General features: G+C 33.5%; 1 long non-coding RNA gene across 4 annotated transcripts in view; it reads left to right on the plus strand.

Annotated features, from left to right (window-relative positions):
- The window catches only part of LOC120770176, an 88512-nt gene extending 66735 nt beyond the window's left edge, over positions 1 to 21777 (plus strand). For all 4 annotated transcript variants that reach the window (XR_005704919.1, XR_005704917.1, XR_005704916.1 and 1 more), the window contains 2 exons: positions 20158 to 20768; positions 21507 to 21777. This is a non-coding gene — a long non-coding RNA (uncharacterized LOC120770176). The remainder of the gene's footprint in view (positions 1 to 20157; positions 20769 to 21506) is intronic.
- The last annotated feature ends 89 nt before the right edge of the window (positions 21778 to 21866 follow it).

The raw sequence follows: 21866 nt of genomic DNA on the forward strand, positions 1-21866 counted from the left end.
ATATGTGGCAACTCTATTTTAACCAGGTGTCAATCATCGTATACAATTTTATCCAAGTCTAAGCTTTTAAACTTCTGCAGTTTGCATTGTTACCTGATTATCTACTTTTTTGTATTAAAAATTATAAACATGTGGCAACCCTAAATTTTTTATTTGTTTTGAACTATCAAATATTAAAGAAAATAAAATTTAGATCGGCGCAAATTTCACTGTGATAACCTACGGTATGGTATACTGCGAGTGTGACGAAATTTTGTTGCGTAACGAGATTTCGTTGCGATTGATCGACACAGGCACAGTAATGAAGCGTAAAGTCGTGTGATTTTATGCGATTTTAGCAAAAAAATAACAATATGAAAAATTTGCATTATCAACGAAGTGACTCATCACTTGAGCTTAAGCTTCAAAGTTAATAGAATAATGCTCTTAAAGCGCTGCCCTTCCGCTGTTCGCACTTCTAAAAAGTCTCAGGCGGCACGCATCGCCGGCTTTCAATAGCGATATCTACAACCTTTCCCCCTACACTACTTCTACTTACTACAACAAAGTCTCACTCTTCTTAGTTGAGAACTCAATTCGTTTGAATTGCTTACATTTTCTTTGCAAAATTTACTTTACTTTCCAGCATTCCTAACATTTGCCGCTTTCTAGACACTTCTTGGCGTCACCACAATACTAGCACCTTCTCTACTACTTTACTGCCTATCTGCCACTCTCATGAAATTCAGTAATTCACCTGCTATGATTTTCTGCTCACAAACTGCTAAGCTTGCACAGCATTGCATAGCCTTGCCCGCTTAGCGTGACTTGCTTTTTTGCTGATTATGGGTACTCAGCTTTTCCTGCACACCGCCTGTTACACTGCACTTGGCTGCACAGTATGTAGAGCAAGCCGAAAAGTACATAAAATAACATTGCATTGCTAACAGTCGTAATCGTCCACCACAAATCAGCACTACCCCTCTTCATCTTGTAACGACAAGCTGCCGCTCTCCAGTCAGCTACCGTTTGTTATTGGCAGTTGCTTGTTCTCCAGTCCTCCCGTCCTTCTTCTACTACAATAAACAGCATATTTCGCGAATGTCGTCGCCAATGAGACCACCACCACCACCAACAACAACTGCCATTTACATGCGACTACATTAAATGGTTCTCTGTCGCCTTCGTCTTCGCCCTCTTCTTCATTGATGCCATGTTGCGTTTGGTGACCCAATTTTCCGGCGGCATGCAAGCAACAATTAATGTAACCGCTGTTTAGTTGCATTTTTAGTTAGTTGTTGTTGCTAATGTTCTTGTACGTAGTATATACTTGTATTGTACTGTGCTTTGTTAATCACAGTTCTTTGCAAACATAGTAGTTTTCTTTGTTGTTTTAGATAGTTACCCCTTGTTTTTCGCCACTCGCTTTGCTTTGATTCATCAGCCAAACAAAAACACTGAAATTTCTGATTTCTTTTTGATATATTGTGGTGTATAGGCTTGTAGGCACTGGCGTATTGACGGGGGGTTTTGGGGATGCACCCAAAGTAACATCAAGGTTAAAAATATAACCGATAATATATTACCTGTAAACTGAATTTGCCATTAATGTTTAGTCGATAGAACATACCAACCCTTATGGTCCATAGTTCTTGCACACTACGTTTGAACCAAGTCAAATCTACTTTTTTGTCGGCTGACTTTTGTGATTGCAAGTTTTTGACGTGAAGCCTTCCTTGTTGACTACGTTCTTTGTAGCACAGAGGCGAATTATTATAATCGTTGCAACAAGATAGTGATCCGTGTCGATATTTGGCCCTCTGAACGTACGTCCGTCTAGACATGTCATATGTTTATCATCGCTGCGAAGGCAAACGAACAACTTAATAGATTCTATTGTGCCGGAATCTGATACGGGCCCCAAGGAAGTCGATCAGCTCCAGTCCATTAGCGGTATGGTAGGGTATTGAACACCTTCTTTACCCAATCGCCTAGCACGATGTTGACATCGTCAGCATTGATCACATCATTGTTGAAAAACTTCGCTTTAATGCGGTTTGTGGCTAGACGTTCATTCGCCGGAATAAATGGCAGAACTCGGCTATGGAGTCAGTTCACTACAAATCCAAAACTGAATGTGCATCCCTTTATATGGCCGTTTTGGTAGACTTCACAAGGGTCGCCTTTCGTTATGCTTAAAGCGTTCAGAGGGGTCGTCATTATAAGGGAGGTTTCTCTCGTTCAAGGCTCTGCTTAATTTTCTGTTGGAGCAAGTTTTTTGTGGGGTGGGTCCAAAACCCTGTGCACAACCACAGAGAGTTCTCTCACTATAACTCGCCCTTAAACGCTTTTTTCTTGGTTATCTAGGGGAAGTTGTTGGCCTAAGATCTTGAAATCATAAGATGCGGACGTGAAAGACAGTCAAAAACTTAAGTCACTTACCTGAGTTTATACACAAGACCCCTTCACTGCTTTCCGATTTGTCGAAATTTTGTTATATTACATTATATCGATACTTATCGATACATTTCGAAATTTTCCTTTTTTGTTTTCTTATTGAATTGTGTTTTTCGATTGGTTCGTCTTATTCGAGAATCGGATTTGTGCATTTTATCGATTTGGATTTATAAATTTACGGATAAATTATTAAAAATTTAATATACATATATTCATTCCTACCAAAGTATCAGAATTTGTTGTGTCGATTTTTCCATGAAAATCATATTTTTTAAAATGTAAACGAATAAAATAAATTGATAAACATGAATGATACTTTCGATGCGATAATCGGATAATCAACTTTAATCGATTTATTTTTATCGATTTTTTACCTTCGATAAATGGTTAGAATCTTGATATAAATTCGACCCTATCAAAATGCAAAGATTTATTGTCGTTATTTTTTTGTGATATATTTATTGAATAAAATAAATCGATAAACACAACTCATACTTCGGTTTCTGATAATTAGATATGTGCTTTTTATCGATTTTTACTTCCGTTAAATAATTAGAATATATATATATATATATATATATATACATATATATTATATATGTTTGTTCCTATCCAAATGCCCAGATTTATTATCGGTACTTTTTCCATTCATAATTTTTTTTAATATTTAATTCAATAAAAGAAATCGATAAACATATTTTATACTTCGGATTTGTGATTTTAATCGATTTGTTTTAATCGATTTTTACTTTCGATAAATTATTAGAATTTTGATATATGTTAATTCCTATCGATATACCAAGATTTATTATCGGTTGATTTTTCCATTCATAATTTTAGTTTTTGTAATACCTAATCGAATAAAATAAATCGATAAACATTATCGATATTTCGGATTTTGCTTTTAAGTGATTTAATTTTTATCGATTTTTATTTCTGATAAATAATTAGAAATTTGATATATGTACATATATATGCACATACATACATATGTTCATCGCTATCAAAGTGCCAAAATTTATTTTCTGTTGATTTTTCCAATAATAATTTCATTTTTTGTAATATTTAATAAAATATATCGATAAATATAATTGATAATTTCGATGCGATAATCGGATTTGTGACTTTAATCGATTTATTTTTATCAATTTTTATTTCCGATAAATAATTAGGAATTTGATATACATATGTTATACTTCTATTCAATAATCGGATTTTTGACTTTAATCGATTTGTTTTTATCGATTTTTATTTCCGATAAATAATTATACATTACATTTATGTATATTCCTATCGATTTAATAAGGGTCTGACATGATTGTGTAGATCTTATTATGTTTATCGATCTCCTCCTCTCATCCAAAAATCCGATTTTTCATTTCATCGAATCGAACATATGCGGTTGCAAAGTGTTCAAAAAATTGAATTATCTTAAGGCAAGCTTCATTACAAGAGACTTATACTGAAGTATGCCAAACATATACATATACATATGTATGTATGTATGTATGTAATATCCAAAACATTTTATCTGCTTACACAAACCCTAACAAACTTCATTAAGAAAGTAATAACAACCATGCAAAAACAATTAAAAATTCCAAATTAAAATTTTTCGAAATCTTAATCTGAATTTTACGCCAGTAAATAGGCGGCTATGCATGAGTGTATGTGTGTATTAACGATCTCTGCGGTATTCATTTAAACTATTATTAAAACGTCGACCTCGTCACGCCTAATTTCGCATACACATATTTTCTTTTCTTTTTTTGGGTTTTTAATTATATGCATATTGAAAAAGGGCCAAAATATCGCGTAATATTCCAAAAATGAGAAAAAATTCCACAAGAAATTGATTGCAAATCTTCAAAATTTTAAACCTGTTGCCATGAATAAAAGTGTCATAAGAATAGTTGTTGTTGTGTTAACTTTAGTGCATTTTTATTAATCAAGATGATATTAAATTTTTTTTCGACATGCCATAACCTTGTGTCCGAATGGGGTGAGTATAGTAAAAACAAATGATGAGATTAAAAAAAATTGAATAAAAAATAAAAATAATAAAAAGGAATAAATAAAAAAAAAAGAAAAATAATAAATAAGTAAAAGAAAAAACAAAGCAAAAATTTGCGAAAGCAAAAAATTAAAATAAAAGTAGTAAAAAATAAATAAAAAAAGCAATAAAGCAAAATATTAAAATAAAGGTATTAAAAAGGTTCGCAGTCGAAAAAATGGATAATATACAAAAGGCCATAAAATGTAAAAATCGCATGTAAAAACAGAAAACCAAAAATATTTGTCAGATCTCTATGCTCTTGCGCTCTTTTCGGCGCTAAACTGCGCTCAGCTGTTAACGTTGCGCAGGCGCTTTCAAGCCACGCAGCAAACTATTTTATTTTGCACCACAGCGTTTGTTGGCAATTTGTAAATAAGCGTTTGTGTAACGCAAATATACACATACATACATATAGACAGACATATACTTATTAAAAAAAACACACACACACATACATAGGCATGTGTGTATGTGTATGTCTTCAAACAGCTTGCAGCTTTATTTATTTGCGCCATTTTCACATTTCTTAGGCTTAGTTTTCAGCATTTTCAATTTGGCCATTTATTTGTACAACGACCTGCACAAATTAGAGATACAGTTACGCGTCGCATACACACACATATGTAAATACTCATTCATGGATGCTTAAAATGCCATTCAGCCGTTGAAATCACCTGCGCGAGCACTTATACAACGTTACAAAGCAACATTCACATGTATATACATACATATATGGATATTCACTCACATATATGCTCGTACTTTCATATATACTAATAGTACACATACATACATACACACACTGGCATATTTATCTCCAGTAAGTCGATCTTCTTTTTTGCCGCTCAAATTCCAATTTCGCTTTCAACACCAGTCATTACGCTTTTGCTAGTAATTTGCATATGTTAATTTTTACTTCTTGCTGTGGCCACCATCGCCATCACCACCACCACTTGTCGCCGATGTTGCAAAGTTTCAAAAGCGTAAAAATTAGAAAAAAAAAATCCAAACAAATTGGAAAACAATACAAATGTTGAAAAACTAGCAAAAAAATATATAAAATGATAAACAAAATTTTTTTAAATTATTTTTTAAAAACTAGATTTTTTTAAATTTTATTTTTTAAATATTTTATTTAAACTTTTTTTAATTTTTTTATATATGTATATTTTTAATATTACTATTTATACATCTTTTCAATTTCATTTTTTAAAATTAAAAAAAAAATATTTTAAAAATTGTATTTAAAACTTTTTAATTTTTATCATTTTTATTTTTTAAAAATTTTATTTAAAACTTTTTTTAAATTTTTAAAAATTCTGTTATATATATTTTTTTTGCTATTTTTACAACTTTTACAATTTAATTTTTTTTTGGAATAACAAAAAAAATAATTTTAAAATAGTATTTTTTAATGCTTTCATATTTTTTTGCTGTTTTTACAACTTTTTAAATTTTTTTTTCAAATCTTATTAAACAGTTTTTTTCTTAAATATGTTAACTAGTACAAATAACTAACACACCAAAAATACCAAAAAAACGAAACAAATAAGCGTAAGCGATACATCTTCAAAAAATAAAAAAGAAAAATTTAAAAATGTTAAAAAAATTTCCAAAAAAAATTTAAAAAAAGTTGAAAAAATAACGAGGATGTGAGATGCCATCGAAAAAAAGTCAAAAAAAGTGAAGCGATGCCAGCGAGTTAAGTGAAAAATTTGGCACACCAGCTATTGTGACATTTTTCTTCATTGCAATTTTGTTTCTCTTTCTCTATTTACATATGTACACTTTGTTGTTGTTGTGTTTACCATCATTCGCGTCAGACGCCTGTTAAACGCTGTCTAAATTAATGCGCATTTAGTTCGCATAATTTCGCCTGACTTATGAATTGTTTATTTGATTTGAGTGGCTGTGTGGCAATTTCGTAGTCAATGAGGCTGCACGAGTTTTCATTTATTTTCGAGAAAAAAAATGAACTCTCTTCATCTCTTCAGTGTTTTTGACTGCTCACGCCACTTTTGTTACTGTTATTATTTACAAACAGCTACGACTTTTTTCGGTCATATGGATTCCTAAAGAGAAACATCATATAGGTTACCTATTCACCTATTCGCTGGGAAGGTTCAGAATTTATTCTTTCTCCTGCTTCCCACGGCAGGTACTGCGGCGAATACCGCCGGATCCGGAGTGTTTTCAACCATTCGGATGCTGTCTGTTCATTCGCTGAACTACATACAAGTATGTCAATGTCATAGTATATCACATGCAGCTTATCATTCCATCGACCGTTGCCAAAAACTGTGATTTCTCACATGTTTCTTTTAGTTAGATTGCCTCATTTAATTTCATCCAACGTTTGTTAAACCCGTTCTATATCTTGCAGACCCTATATCCTTGTGATACGAGCTAAATTGCAAGAGGACTGGTAAACTCCTCACCGTCAGTGATGTTCGCCTTCTCTACATTAAGGGAAATAGGGTTAGCTAATCATTGTTCATTCAGAATCCACTTGATTAAGTTAAAAATAGAAATAAATGCGCCTGGTCACAGCAGAATCGAAAATGTAAATCTGATGAGTTTGAAAGCTTGCAAGATTCCCTTACCAAAATCCCATCAAGATGGCAACTAGCAGGAGTTCCCCTGTATCCCAGCTGCAGAGAGGAAGATAAGGTAGAAACATCTAGGCACTTTTTCTCCACTGTCCAACTTTGGCATCTCGGTTACCATACTTTCCATGAACGCGCGGAATCCGGGTGGAATTGATATTAGACAACTTAGTGCATTTATAGCTAGCTCTAGATGCTTTGTCGGTACGCGATGATCTATTTAAACCATACCAAGAAGCTCTGGGCAACACAATGGTCATCCGCTTCTAGCTGGCCTAACCTAACTTAGCTAACCCAACCAGTTTACAGTTGTAAAAATACTTTAGAGGACGCCAAGTTAAACTAATCAACACGTCCTTCTTAACTGTCCTGTATTTTCAAAAAATATAAATAAAAATTAAGACCCTTAGTGAGCTTCAGGGGGTTCAAAAAGTTTTGTCTGTAATCGTACATGAGATCCAAGTGCAAGAATTTTATGGTTTTAAACAAGACAGTGTCTGTAGCAGTTGAAATCCTAAACGTGAAGGTATTCTGCGGAAACTCATTACAGTTATTCATGCGTGTTGACCAATGATTCCCAATCCTAAACCTAAGGGTATTCTGCTTATTACAGTTATTCGTGTGTATGGACCAATGCTTCTCTCTGCCCTTAAAGCACACAAACAGTGACCTTTTGGGGATGTAACGATATCTCAACAAGGGGTGGGGAACTATCATCACTCCAATTTGATTTGCCAATACGTACCAATTGCAAAAAAGTAAATATCATTGCTGAACTAAATGTGTCGTGCGGATCGAAGCATTATTTTGGTAATAAATTTGCGCGAGGCGGAGTATGTCTGTTCATTATAAAATGACAAACCGAATGGAATATAAATCAATTAACAAAACTGTCAGAAAGACCAGCTCTGAAAAGCAATTTTTCCACACTGAACATCACACGTTAAAAAAATAACCTGAGAGCAATTATGGTTGCGTGAACCGCTCTGAAATAGGTTTACCTCACTGAAAGTCAGACGTTAAAAAAAATCTGGTATTATGGTTCCGTGGACATCATCTATTCATTTTTAACAGAGCAGTCCTAACCAGCACTCAAAGCAACCTCTCAGCTTAGATATATGCATGGTGGAGCTGGCTAATAACTGTTCCAATACTATAGTTATAAATAATAGTTGGGACTTAACATGTTTAGGCAATATTAACGATATCAGTTAGGATTTCAAGAGATCTAACGAAGATAAGTTTAATAATGCCTGTATTTACATATCTGTCAAATGCCAATTATTCCCGGATTTCGGTTTGAGGAGTAAGTCGAACTGTTTCGGATCTTAATATTGACTAGGTGAGGTTAGGTTAGATGGCTATTCAAAGATCGCACGTGAACTACTATATGTAGTCCTTCGTGAGGCCGGTAAAAGCCCCAAAACTAGGGAGAGGCTAGCCTTACTGAGGGCAAAGAGATCACTAGATCTCTTGCGATCGATCTTGGGCCAAAAGCCGTTTGCGTCATTTCATGTACCGATGGTGGCCCAACGCTAACCAAGTTTCCGCGATGCCCAGCTATCTATACGAATCTGGGAGCACTGACCCGCTGCCATTCTACCAATAGTAGTTCTAGGGTGCCTTTATAGCCTAATATAGACTAGAAATTTGTCTAATTTGAGGGTTTCTAAAATAAATTCTAGAAAAGTCCTTACGCAATGACGCCAGTTGCAATCAATTTAGCCCTTAAGCCAAGCTTACGCTATATTTTAAGTGATATATAGTATAGTTACTTATGCAATATATGTATGTCCAATAATGAGAGCGTTGCCAAAAGGTATCTGTCAAAATATTTACAGCCAGCCATCTAGGCAAATATGCAAATGGAGCGACATCACCCAACACTACCCTTTATCTTTGTGTAGAAGAAAAGAAGGCGTTCGAACAGTAAGCGTGGAAGCAAAAACCAAGTGACATTCTTAGCATTCGGGCGGCTTTAAGCGTATAAGTTGTGGAGAAGACGGGAAGGAGGCGGTTAGTGCCTCAGTATTTGCGTGATTTTTATGCCTAAGCATGTGCAACCGTTGCGGATGTTTACGAGTAGCAGTTGTTGTTGTTGTAGTAGCATATAAATTTTACATAATAATGTCGGCTTATATTCATTGTAGTTGGCAGCCGTGGCGCAACTACAGGACCTTTTACAGCGACACTTATGAAAGTGCGCTCCGAAAAAAAATGCACACACACGTACATGTGTATGTATAAGTATTTGCGCTGCTCTTGTTGAGATATGCAAATGTGAAACCAAATCAAATATGAACTAGGCTGCATAATTCATTGAGCAGTGCAAGAGCAAGTGGGTCTAAGAGTATGTAAATTATGCTTTTTTGTGTATAAGTGTAGGAGTGTAAGGGTCGCTAACTATCTAAGGTTACTGTTGTCGCACGTGACACGGTAGCGCTTTGAAAATCGGGCATGAAAAGTGCAAAAAGCTGCGTTTGAATATTTTGTTTGGTTAGAGCAGGTTGAAATGAAATACACAATTTTTTCATTTAAACCCGCTCTATCCCCAATGCAAAAATGAGGGAAATATTCTACGGATCATTCTGCAGTAGTTTGCCTAGGAGAGTAAGGGTCCACAACCGGTTCCGAGACAGGTAGTTTTAAGGTTGACCAACATCTTAGTTAAAAAGTTCGCAATACTCTCTGGGGTTCATGTAGTATATTCGGTATCAGGGGACTTGATAAGTTTTAGCTCGATTTTGACAAATTTTTGGTCATAAGATGACAGAGCTTCAACTCACTTTGTGCTCAATTTGTGTACTGGAAAGTGAAAGAATTAGAATTTGAAGTGGGGTTAATGGGAAAGTGGGCGTGGCTATAGCCCGATATCGCTTCTCAATTTCTATTTTCGCTCTGTAACATAGGAATGTGAGAATAATGTGATATATTGATTTTGGTGGAAATTGCTTAAGTAGCTGCAGAGATATATGAGGTCATCTAAAGGTGGGCGGTGCCATGCTCAACGCAAAATTTTCAGACTGGCTCCTACAAAACGCTATCGTATTATCTCGGCTGTTTTCATACTGTCGGAGGGTATAACAATAAATTTGTTCTAAGAAAATTTGTATTAAACCTATTAGAGAGCCGGACCACCCCAACTCTTTCAAAACTTTTAGAATTAAAGATGTCCTTACTTAAAGTAATTCGTTGCATCAAATCATTGTAATATCGGAGGGATAAGTGAAAACCTTTTTGGAAGATCATTTAGTCCTAATAAAAGTGCAAGTACGACGGTTGATGCCAAAATTACTCAAAAACAGTCTTCCAAAAACAGCGTAGCGTTAAGGTCTGTGAAACAATACTTTCCGACTACCAGGAGCTCATGAAACATATAATTGCGGGCGATGAGTCTTGGATCTATGCTTACGAAAAGGAAACAGAGGATTGTTCAGCGGAATATCGTGGCAAAGACGAGACGAAGAATCAATGTTATGTCATAATTTTCTTGGATTATCGAGGTGTGATGCACTTCGATTACCTACCTATCGGCTAAAGTCTATAAGGAATACTATTTGATTGTTATGCGTCGCTTAAGCGAAGCCATTCGTAAAACGAGACTGGAGTTATGAGCCGACGGCTCTTGGTTTCTGCACCACGATAATGTGACGTCGCATACTGCATTGATTCTTCGTGAGTTTGTCGCCAAGTTTTTAACCAATATCGTGGCGCAACCACCGTATTCGTCTGACTTTGCTCTGTGTGACTTCTGGCTATTCCGAAAACTCAAACGATCGCTCAGTGGAAACAGTTTGAGTCAATTGAAGACTACGCGCTTTGTAGGCTATTTCAGAAATTGACTTGAACAACTGCTTAGAGGTTTGAAAAAAGCGTTGACACAAGTGTATCGGAACCTTGGCGGATTACTTAGGCGTCTACGGCATTTATTTTGAAGAATAAATTAAGAGTTTTAAAATTATGAACAAATTCTTAGTATTTTTTGGCTATAGTAGTATAACTCCATATCTAATATGATAAGTTTTAGGTGATACAAAACTATTATACTCTGTAGCAACACGTTGCAAGTGTATAAAAATATATATCTTTCAATTTTCATGCGGAAGTTTGCCTTTACGTCAAAGTATTCGAAATACTCCAATAGTGCCCTTGAAAATGGGAAGGACACAATTTCAATAGAAAATTGAAAAAAACGGGAAAATCAACAAGCCAAATAAACAATTTGCTGGAATTTCCGAAATATTTACTATGTCAACTTTACGACGATACTTTTGTTGGCAAACAAAAATATTTGCTTATGCAAAACTTTCTCGAGAATGCTCTTTAGTTATGCTTATTTTTGCATACTTGTTTATTTCTAGTTTTCAATTAACACTGTTGTAGAATGGAAATTTAAGCACAAGTCTGGGAGAGTAAAAACTAAGCAGGCACCGAAGCAATTAACTGGCTGTTCGGTAGTGATTATAGGGTCTTCCACGAGATATTCGTATGATTCTAAAATCATAGCGATAATGAAAGCCGAAACGATAATGAAAGCAATCCATTCTTAATTTGATATACCATAAAAATCGTGGAAGTTAGTATCAGTTCGAACTGAGAAAAATTCTAAAAATTCAACCACACTTTTTCTCTTAACCAGACATACTATATATATATGGAGACATTTAAAGTTATAGCAGTTCCTGCAGTGATAGCTGTAAAACCAGCTGTCAAAGTATATATACATATGTATTTGATATTTATGTTCAGTGTATAACTCGAACTCGAGTATAACCTTGTAAGCGGTGTCTACAACAATAACGAAGCTGAAATATATATAACATAAGGTTTGTTTCATAATAGCTTACTATCACTAGCTAGCCAAGCTGAGAAGAAGCTGACAGAGTAGCTGATGTCTACTAATGAAAGTTCTATGCTTCCTAGGGAGAGTCGAGATGAGTAGCTCAGCTTTAACTATCCATTAAGAAAGAGCGCTCTTTGTCCTTCGCATTCACTACTAAGCGATTCCTTCAACTCCTTTTCATAAGTTTCTTAACAAATTAAATAAATACGTAAATTTATGTTTAATTTAGCATTATGAACCTAAATCAATACCAAATATTAGTTCCAACTGACCCAGTGCCGTAGCTAGGGGGGGCGAAGGGGGCCGTCGCCCCGGGCGTAACGTCTTGGGGGCGGCAAAACGATCTTCGCTGTTTTTTAATATTCGGAAAAATATCTAAAATTTTTTTTTGCAAAATTGGTATTTAAAAACTCCAATTCGGACAAAAATTGCTACAAATTGTGTCAAAAGTGTACAAGATATAGGGCGAAAATGGTTTTTTCTCTCTGGCTTTTAATAAGATGTCTTGTAAATTTACTATCAATTTTCTCAAAAACCGGATGTGAGAATTTTGGAACTTCAGAATTTGCGTGGCTTCTAGTTCCTAAATTTTATATACTTAATATCGAAGATATTTTGTAAAAATTCACTTTTGTTCGAACCACCTCATGAAACTTGTAGGTAGATAGATAAAGGGGGGGGGGGGGCGGCAGAACATCCTTGGCCCCGGGCGCCCGAAGTTATAGCTACGCCACTGAACTGACCATTGTAGAGAACCAACCCTTTTATTTTTCAGTAAGAATGGCTAAAATTGTATTGAAAGGCTTCGAGTTCTGTACGAGTATGTAATTCTATTCGAGCTCAGAAGCTGCTTAGAACTTGATGAACTCGAACTAGGACTTCTATGAATTTCAGAGAAATTATAAATCCACTTAAGTATCAGATACTAAATCTTCGATTTATTAATAAGTTTATAATCTCACTTAACCTGAGATAAATATTTCACATATAACACCGTTAGATGTTCGAAAAAACTATAAACTGTCACCTTTTGAACACAAAATCAAAGAACTGAACGCCTTTATTGTTGGTTAGAACTATTCGGAACTTATATTTCCAAACCATGACGACACACCATGTACCTGTTGAAAAGGGAACGATGGACAACAAACGGTCACACCTAGGTTAGGTTAGGTGAATTTGATAGGCCAATAAGCCACGCATAGAGCAGTTTTGGTCCTTTGTGATACCAGATGGAGTTCAGTTCCCAGGTCTAAGAGAAGTAGTGCCTGCACTTGACGCGAATTTTAATAGACTTTGCGGTCTCACTATCGATACCTGCACCAGTGTATCATACCGTGGGGACTGCAAATGCGGAACAAGTGCACTAGAGATGCTTCATTGTTTCCCTGGTGCCCTGCTCTAGACAATTCCTGCAGTCTTCTCGATCTGTCAGCCACATGCTGCGTGCGTGTGTCGTCACCAGACAGTGACCAGTTAGTATTCCCATTATGTTCTTACAATCTCTACTATCGAGTGCCAATAGGAATTTTGAGTACTTCCGTTCTACTGTTTTGCATGTGATTTAAGCAGTTTTGCACTTAGGTAGCTCATTCCAACAGGTTTGATTTTCTTTAACTAGTGCTTTGGGCTAGAAACCATTTAAATGTGCTACTGTAAGTAACCGTTAGAAGTGCTGCTCACTTATAGCAAATTGCTGTATACAGTGCATGCGAAAAGTGCAACATTCAATTGCTTTGAAAATATGTTTTCTTCGACTATTGCTTATTTTACACTTCAACTTTTGCTGAAACTGTTTTTGTGCGACATTTTTTAAGTTAGAATTTTACGCCAAATTGCATGTCGCACCTTTATCACTTTAACACTTGAGGTTCATTTGAATTTCTGCTAGACTTTGCTGACGTCAGAGGCGTTCAAATAGTTGCCAATGAGATGCGCCAGCAATTTTGTGTTATTTATGTGTTGTAAATGCATTATAAAACAAAAATAAAACAATAAAAAACATATTTCCTTAGTGCAATTGTTTTCTTTCTATTTATTTTAAAATAAAAAAAAGAGGAATTTTGTAATACACACTCATCAAAAAGTTGAAATTCCAAATGAAATGCGTGACTGTTGGGAAAAGTGCATTGTTGACAACTCTTATTAATACACAACATTTATGAGTTCTATAGCCCAGCAGCAAGCCTTCCTCATCGCCTGGCGGTATACTGGCTGAAATGCTTTGCGCTTTTCCGCCACCCGACGCCTTAGCGCGGGGGTGCGCGCGCCATTGTAGTATTTGCTTAAACTATATGCCTCACACACACACACACACACATACACACACAGCCATCTAAGCCAACTCATGCACACCAGCGCGCTTGGAGCGCGTCACTCAAGCCGGTTTCCGTTGCAGTCAACAAATGTTAATCGCCTGTTTTTATGTATGCGCCACACACACATATATATAGTTAGTGCATATCCGTTAGTACTATCCAAGTAAACTGTAGAACTAACAGTTTTAATAGCGTCTTAATGTTGTAAAAGTCTATACGCCGCCAACAACAACAATGCTTAATAAATACACTCATTGCGCTGTAAAGCACCCCCAACCCTGAAAGACAAGTGGATATCCACACACTATGCTTTATGCGCTTTGAGGCTGTGTCGCATCCGCCTGACAGCTGGCTGTGTACTTTACATATATGACACCACCATAACGTGCGTACACCGCACGCGCGCCCTTAGTACCCAGCCAAAGTTCGTCTTGCTTGGTTGTAAGTCTTTTGCGCGCAGTGTTTGCCGACTCCTTAGCCACACCCGCCGCGCGGCGCGCACTTACATAGCCTGCGCGCCGCCTATGTCACGCGGCATTATGTGTTCTTACTTGTGTGCTGTGCTGTGTTGTGTTGTTGGTTTGTCATTTTTTATTTTATGCGGAAGCTACAAATATCTGCGTCGTTATAGCGTCTTGGCGCATTCGTTTCGTTGGCTTTGTAACGCGCGGTTTAAAGCGTACTCACTGTGTGTACCGCCATACTACTCCCACTACTAAGTGCCTAACTAACTACTACTTATCTAATGGCATACTTACTTATTTATTTACTTGCTTCCTGGTTTGTGTCTTATCACTACTGCTCTTGTTGTACATTTTCATATTTAATCTGTTGCGTGGTTTTCGTTGATTTTTTTCTGTTTTTTGGTTTTTGGTGAATTCAAATTTGTTAGCGCGCACGTGTTGTAACGGTAACCACAGCAGTGTCCTTAGACAGCCTGTTGGCGGGCGCATGCATAAATTATTTTTTGTGCCGCAGTGTAACAACGCTTCCAGGTGTACAGTGCTTCGAAGTGAGTGGAAGGTGGCTAAAAATGTGCCTTGTGAGGATAGTGTGTGAAAATAAAATTAATTTTTAAATTGGGAGTTATGTGGATCATAGAAAAAATATTTTAAAAAATAATACATTTTTTCGTAAAAAAGTTATTAAAAAATAGTTTTTATATAAATAACTTTTAATTTTGAAATATATTAATAATATTGATTACAGAAAAAATTTTATATTTCTTCGACAAAAACATTATTAAAAAATATATAAAAAACAAGTTAAAAACTAATTATTAGAAATCGTATTTAATTTGATCGTCAAAAAATTATTGAAACTTTTTAATAAAAATTGTGTTTTTTTAATTAAATTTTTATACTAAAAATTATAAGAAAATATTAATTTATGTAATAATTATTTAATTTTTAAATATTTTAATAAATAAAAGAAAAAGGTGGATCAAAGAAAAAAAATTTTTTAGTCAAAAAATTATTCAAAAATATATAAAAAATAAACTATAAATAAGGAGATATGTGAATCATGGATAAATATTATTTTTTTTTTTGACAGAACTTCATTAAAATTTTTTAATACATTTTGTTTTTTTTATTCAAAATTTTTATGTTAAAAACTTATAAAAAATATTTTTTTATAAAATAATTTTCAAATATATTGATAAATAAGAGAATATAATGGATCACAGAAAAAAAATTTTTTTCGACAAAAAAATTATTATAAAAATATATAACAAATAAAATATAAATTAAGAGGTATGTGGATAATAGAAAAAATATTTATTTTTTTGTCAAAGCTTAATTTAAAATAAAAAAAAAGTTGTTAAGTTAAAAGATTATAAAAAAAATATTTTTTTATATAATAATTAGTAATTTTTGAATATATTGGTAAATAAGGTGCATCATAGAAAACACATTTTTTTCGTAAAATTATGTTAAAAAAATTATTTAAAAAATATTTAAAATTTAAACAAGGAGATATGTGGATCATAGCAAAAGTATAAAATTTTATCATCAAAAAATTCTTAAAATTTTTGAATAAAAAAAAATAAGAGAATAAGGTGAATCGCAGGAAATTTTTTTTTTCGACAAATAAATTATTGAAAAAATATATTAAAAAAAAATAAATTATGAGATATGTGGATAATAGAAAAAATATTTTTTTTTCGGTAAAACCTAATTAAAATTGAAAAAAAATTTTTTTTAGTTAAAAAATTATAAAAAAAATATTTTTTCAAAAAATAATTTTAAATTTTTTAATATATAGATAAATAAGGTAGATCATAGAAAACATATTTTTTTCTCATCAAACAATTATTTAAAAAAAGTTTTATTTAAATAAATGTTAATTTTTAATTAAATACATTGGTAAATAAGTGATTATAGAAGAGGGAAAAGAGAACAATTTTTTTTCCTCAAACTAATTATTAATAAATTATATAAAAAATAAAATATCAATTATGATGGATAATAGAAAAAATATTTGTTTTTCGTCAAAACCTAATTAAAATTAAAAACAAAAAATTTTCTTTTTTTCGTCAAAGCTTAATTAATTTTTTTTTTAAGTTAAAAAATTATAAAAAAAAAACATTTTTTTTATATAACGATTTTTGATTTTTAAATATATTTATAAATAAGGTGGATCATAGTAATCATGTTTTTTTTTTCGTTAAAAAATTATTTAAAAAAAATTTTATTTAAATAAATGTTAATTTTTAATTAAATACATTAGTAAATAAGGGATTATAGAAAACATTTATTTTTTCCTAAAAAAATATATTAAAAAATATATCTAAATATTTTTCATATTAATAGCAGCATCTACCTGCATACAGATATTTTTTAACATTAATAGGTGTACCTAACTTATTCGCCCGAAAACATGCTGAATTTCTGTAATTTTTTCTCAGTGCCTAGTTGAAATGATGAAATTTTCGCACAGTTGACGGCAGACTTTATAGAAGCTTTATAAATTTCGTTTGCGATACAAGTGAAGGAAGGGAAGGGGCTACCGCAAAATGGCAACAGTTCGGCGGCAGCTCGACCACAGTGTGGAGGTCATAGCGTCCGTAAATGAAATCAGAAACAGAAACGAAAAATATTTGCTTAATCTGTAGACTTGTTCGCGTCCGTAGTACTAGAAACTGAGAAAAAATCTAAAAAAAAAAAAACATAAATTATGGCATTTTGAATAAAAACCCGATTTAGGAATATTTTTTAAATGAACGATTTTCAATACATTTCCCAAATTCTAATACAACGGATACGTAGACGCCTTATGAAGATGTGAAAAAAATTTCATGGCGATCGCTCAACTTTTGGCCCTTGTTGAAACGCTTCGAAATATGTATGTGTTTTTAGAAAAAGCTGCAGAGCGCAAGACCGCGGCGAAACAGAGTGTGTGACACCGCGTTACCGACAAAAGAGTATTAAAGAAAAACAGGACGTGTGCAAAATATCAGATAAATATCTCATGAATTGAAGATTTAGGCCGCGTATATACAGACAAATAGAGGGACTCGGAATCGATCCAGCTCATCACGCTGATGATTTATATACGTATTTTATAGGGTCTTCGACCTTTTCTTCTGGTTATTACTAACTTCATGGCAAACCAATATACCCTGTTCTGTGTATAGAAATTCAAAATCGACAGCTCATGCGCCGTAAAGGAAAAAAAACTAAATTAATGTCTACATATTTTTGAACTAGAGAAGAGCTTGTTAAGCTACAAGGATCTGATCAGTAAAATTAAACAAATTTGGTCATAGATAGATGAAAAATAATTAAGGTTTTGTACAGCCAACTATGATCTATTGCACCCTCTCCGCGATGGCGGTGATGCGATCAGATAGATCCAAGAGCGTTGAGCCTGTTTCTACAAATTGCTGAGTAATTTCGAATCATCAGTTTTAGAGTTTCCAGTTTCATGTCGCAAAACCGGCAGTTTGCGTAAGAGACTATGCCCATTGGGATTTGTAAAGTAGGTCGTGCTGTATTTGACACATGATATTTTCATTGAATTCAAAATAATTAAACAAATAATATGAAATTGATTTCTGTCAACGCTTTTTAAACGCGCCGGAGAAACGCTTGCCACTTATATAAATTCCAAATAAATATATGTATATTCATATACATATTTATGTACCATACATATGTATTATTATCCTGTGCGACAGGCATATTGCCTTCCAATGCACCGATTTATCTACGCGCGACGAAGGCAGCAAACGCCTCGAATGACGTAAAAGAACTTACGCACAACGGTGAGCATAAAATAATAGCATTGAATTAACTATGAGACTGTCGATCCCAAATCAATGTCAACTTACATACAAGTACATGCTTATACATAATACATGTCAGTGTATGTGTGCATGTGCATGTGCTCACATATATTAAGTCAAGTTTGTTTTCCTTTTTGGCAAATGTGACAGAAAAGGGCAAATAGCAGGCAGAGTTGAATTTTTATTGACCAAGCGGCATTGTGCTGATTTTTTTTGTGTGTTTGAGAATTTACTTTCCGACAATTTAAATGCGTTTTGATACTTGTTACTTTGCGGAAATTAAAAAAAATTTATACAAAATTTTTGAAGTAAATTTTGCTTAAATATAACAATGAGAAGGCAGTAACTATTTTTAAGGAGTATTAAAAACGGCGGAAGGAGATCTACCTCGTTAGTATCTCCAGTGCAATTTGAAGTCTACATGATTCCTGACTGTCCTTGAAAATGGTCGATAGAAAATTGTTACAAGATTTTTCGTTAATTAAATTTGGTGGGATCAATCTAAAGCATTCTTGATTAACAAAAAGAATTATTCATCTATTCTCGAGCCTTTGCAGAACTGTGTTTTTGTTTTTTTTTTATTTCGGCTCGACTTTTTCCCTCCATTCCGATAAGTTGTTTGCATGTCAAACACATATCTCATCGGCAGTTTTAATGCTCTTCACGAATTTTGGACCGGAATTCGCATATTCAAGCGTCCAAAGAGACCTGTTTACGGTACCCTTTTTAAAAAAAAAATCATCTTTATCGAGAGAAGTCGAGTCGAATCATTCGAATGGACTTGAGAGAGATGTCGAGCTCTCTTGACATCTTGTGATGGGTTCAAAGCGCTTGGTCGATTTTTAAGGAACTTGGGCGGACCTTCGTTCTGAGCTACCCAAGTGACCCAGTGAAGTCTCTATTAGGATCGACCACATAAACTAACCTGGTTCATCGAAGCTACACATATTTGGTTAATTTCGAAAATATTTAATATTTTCAGTTTAAGATCAGACAAGATTAGATTCTTTATTATTATCATTAAGCAATGTCTCTCTTTCATTGTCACGGAAGGTCAGAGCACGCTTTTATGCGAATCGAGGACATCATGCTTTCTTTCATTCTCACGGAAGGCCAGTGCACTCTTTTATGTAAGTCTGGGTTATCGTATTCTCTCTCATCCAATCGGATATTTTCAGTTTAAGATCAGAGAAGATTGAAGTTTTTTGCTGTAACTCTAATCCATTCTCTTTGAAAGTAAATCGTTGAATCCTGACAGATAAATAAGTCTCTCTGGCGTAGCATGTCAGCCACACTCTCTTAGTTGGAATATTAAAACCAAGCATTATAGAGATATTCTCAGACACATATTATTAAATGTGACCTGGTCGACGAAAAGGGGGCTAACGTGCGAAAACTAGTTTTCTGGGAAAAACTGTTAAAAATAATCGTCAGTTTCTCGTTATCTCATTAATTGTTCTCCTTTTTTTGACACCTAAGCCCCCTTTTCGTAGACCAGGTCACATATATAAAAAAATTATAAAAAATCTTTAAAAAAAATCTTATAAAAATTAAATTATATATAATAAAATTTTCTCACTATCTCTCTCTCCCTCTCTCTCTCTTTGCAGTTAATTACGCGCATTTTATACATAACATGTTCCTCCACATACAAGTATTTGGAAAACGACAACTTGATTTTTGAAAGTCGAACAAAATGGATAAACGCTCAAACGTAGCAAGAACATATTTAAGCAGTTGATAAAGAAACAAAAAACATAAATTTACGCACTTACTAGTAATTTCCAAACAGAAAAATTATAAGCAAACTAAAATTCGACGAACTAAAAGAACGAGTAGGAAATTATGCTTGAAAAAGAATACAAAAATCGATGAAAGCAAACAAGAATTATTCTTATTATAATAAAACTAAAAGTAATTGCTAATCTCTCTTTCTCTCCCTATATAAATACTATATATACATATATAAACGATTCTAGCCGTTCTACGCTTGTCTTCACTATAGTAAAATATTGAAAACTTTAATAAAGCAGCGAAAGTAAAGCAAGTAAATACTACAAGAAGCAAACACCAACTTATAGCAATTAAAAAATATATAAAAATATTTAGTAGTAGTCCAACAAATTCAGGGAGCGCCATAAATTGCATAGATGAAATTGCTTTAAATTAGCTACGCTGGCACTGGTATCTTCCGTACGCTTCCAACGCCGCCGTAGAAGAAGTAAATAGCAAAAAAAAATTATATAAAAATATTATATAAAGAAGAAGGTTTGTTAGTCTCCAATTAAACAAAAAAATATTATAAATAAAATATATGTATATATTGGTATGCCGAGCAGTTGACCAACGCCGCGCCAATTAAGCGAAACGAAACACCTTAAAATAATTTCAAGCAAATATATGTGAGAAATATTTCTAATTAGACGCTGAGCAATATAATTTAGTTCTTTAAACCAAACATGCTTTTCGTAAATCGTGCGGAGCAAAGCAAGTAAGCAATTGAGTAAACAATTAAAGCATTAACTAAGCAAACGAGGACTAAAAAATAATAAAAACTAAAAAAATAATAAAAATTAAAAAATAGTAATAAAAGTTAAAAAAAAATAATAAAAATCACAAAATAAATTAATAAAATTAAAAAATAATAATAATAAAAATTATAAAAATTAAAAAAATTAATAAAAATCTAAAAATTAAAAAAAAAATTAATAAAAATTAAAAACCAAATTATAAAAATTTCAAAAAAAAAATATTAATAATAAAATCACATAAAATAAACAAACTAAAAAAGAAGAAGAGTATAAAACGCGCACATTCGAAAACATTACTGCTTCCTAATTTAGTAAGAGTGAACCGAAAACCGATTGCAATTATTTAAAAAAGGCATCTAGTAAATATAGCAAATCATCAAGCATACTATAAACCCAAAGTCCTTCTAATAACAACTTGTTTATTGCAGCCAGAAAACACTTAGAAAAGCAACTTAAAAAAAGTACGCAAACAAAAACTCACAAAAAAAAACTCCGCAAAAAAAAAAATTCCGCAATAAAAATTCTACACTTGCGTGTGAAATTTCCACTTTGCATTCAAACCTACCTACTTACAATCCACGTCTACCGTCAGCTCCAGCACGCGCCGTACCACCAAAACGGAAAGTGTACAGAAGAAGAAAATTCATCGAAAACCACAAGCAACTAACTGTAATTTAAATAATTAATTGCAAAATAACAGTAAATAGTGTCAGTCAAACGAACAACCAACCACAAGCCATTCCATTGTAAACTACGCAATTTCTAGTTCTAACCTAACTATCTAACAA

The sequence above is a fragment of the Bactrocera tryoni genome, chromosome 3, assembly GCF_016617805.1.
Source record: "Bactrocera tryoni isolate S06 chromosome 3, CSIRO_BtryS06_freeze2, whole genome shotgun sequence".
NCBI lineage: Eukaryota > Metazoa > Arthropoda > Insecta > Diptera > Tephritidae > Bactrocera > Bactrocera tryoni.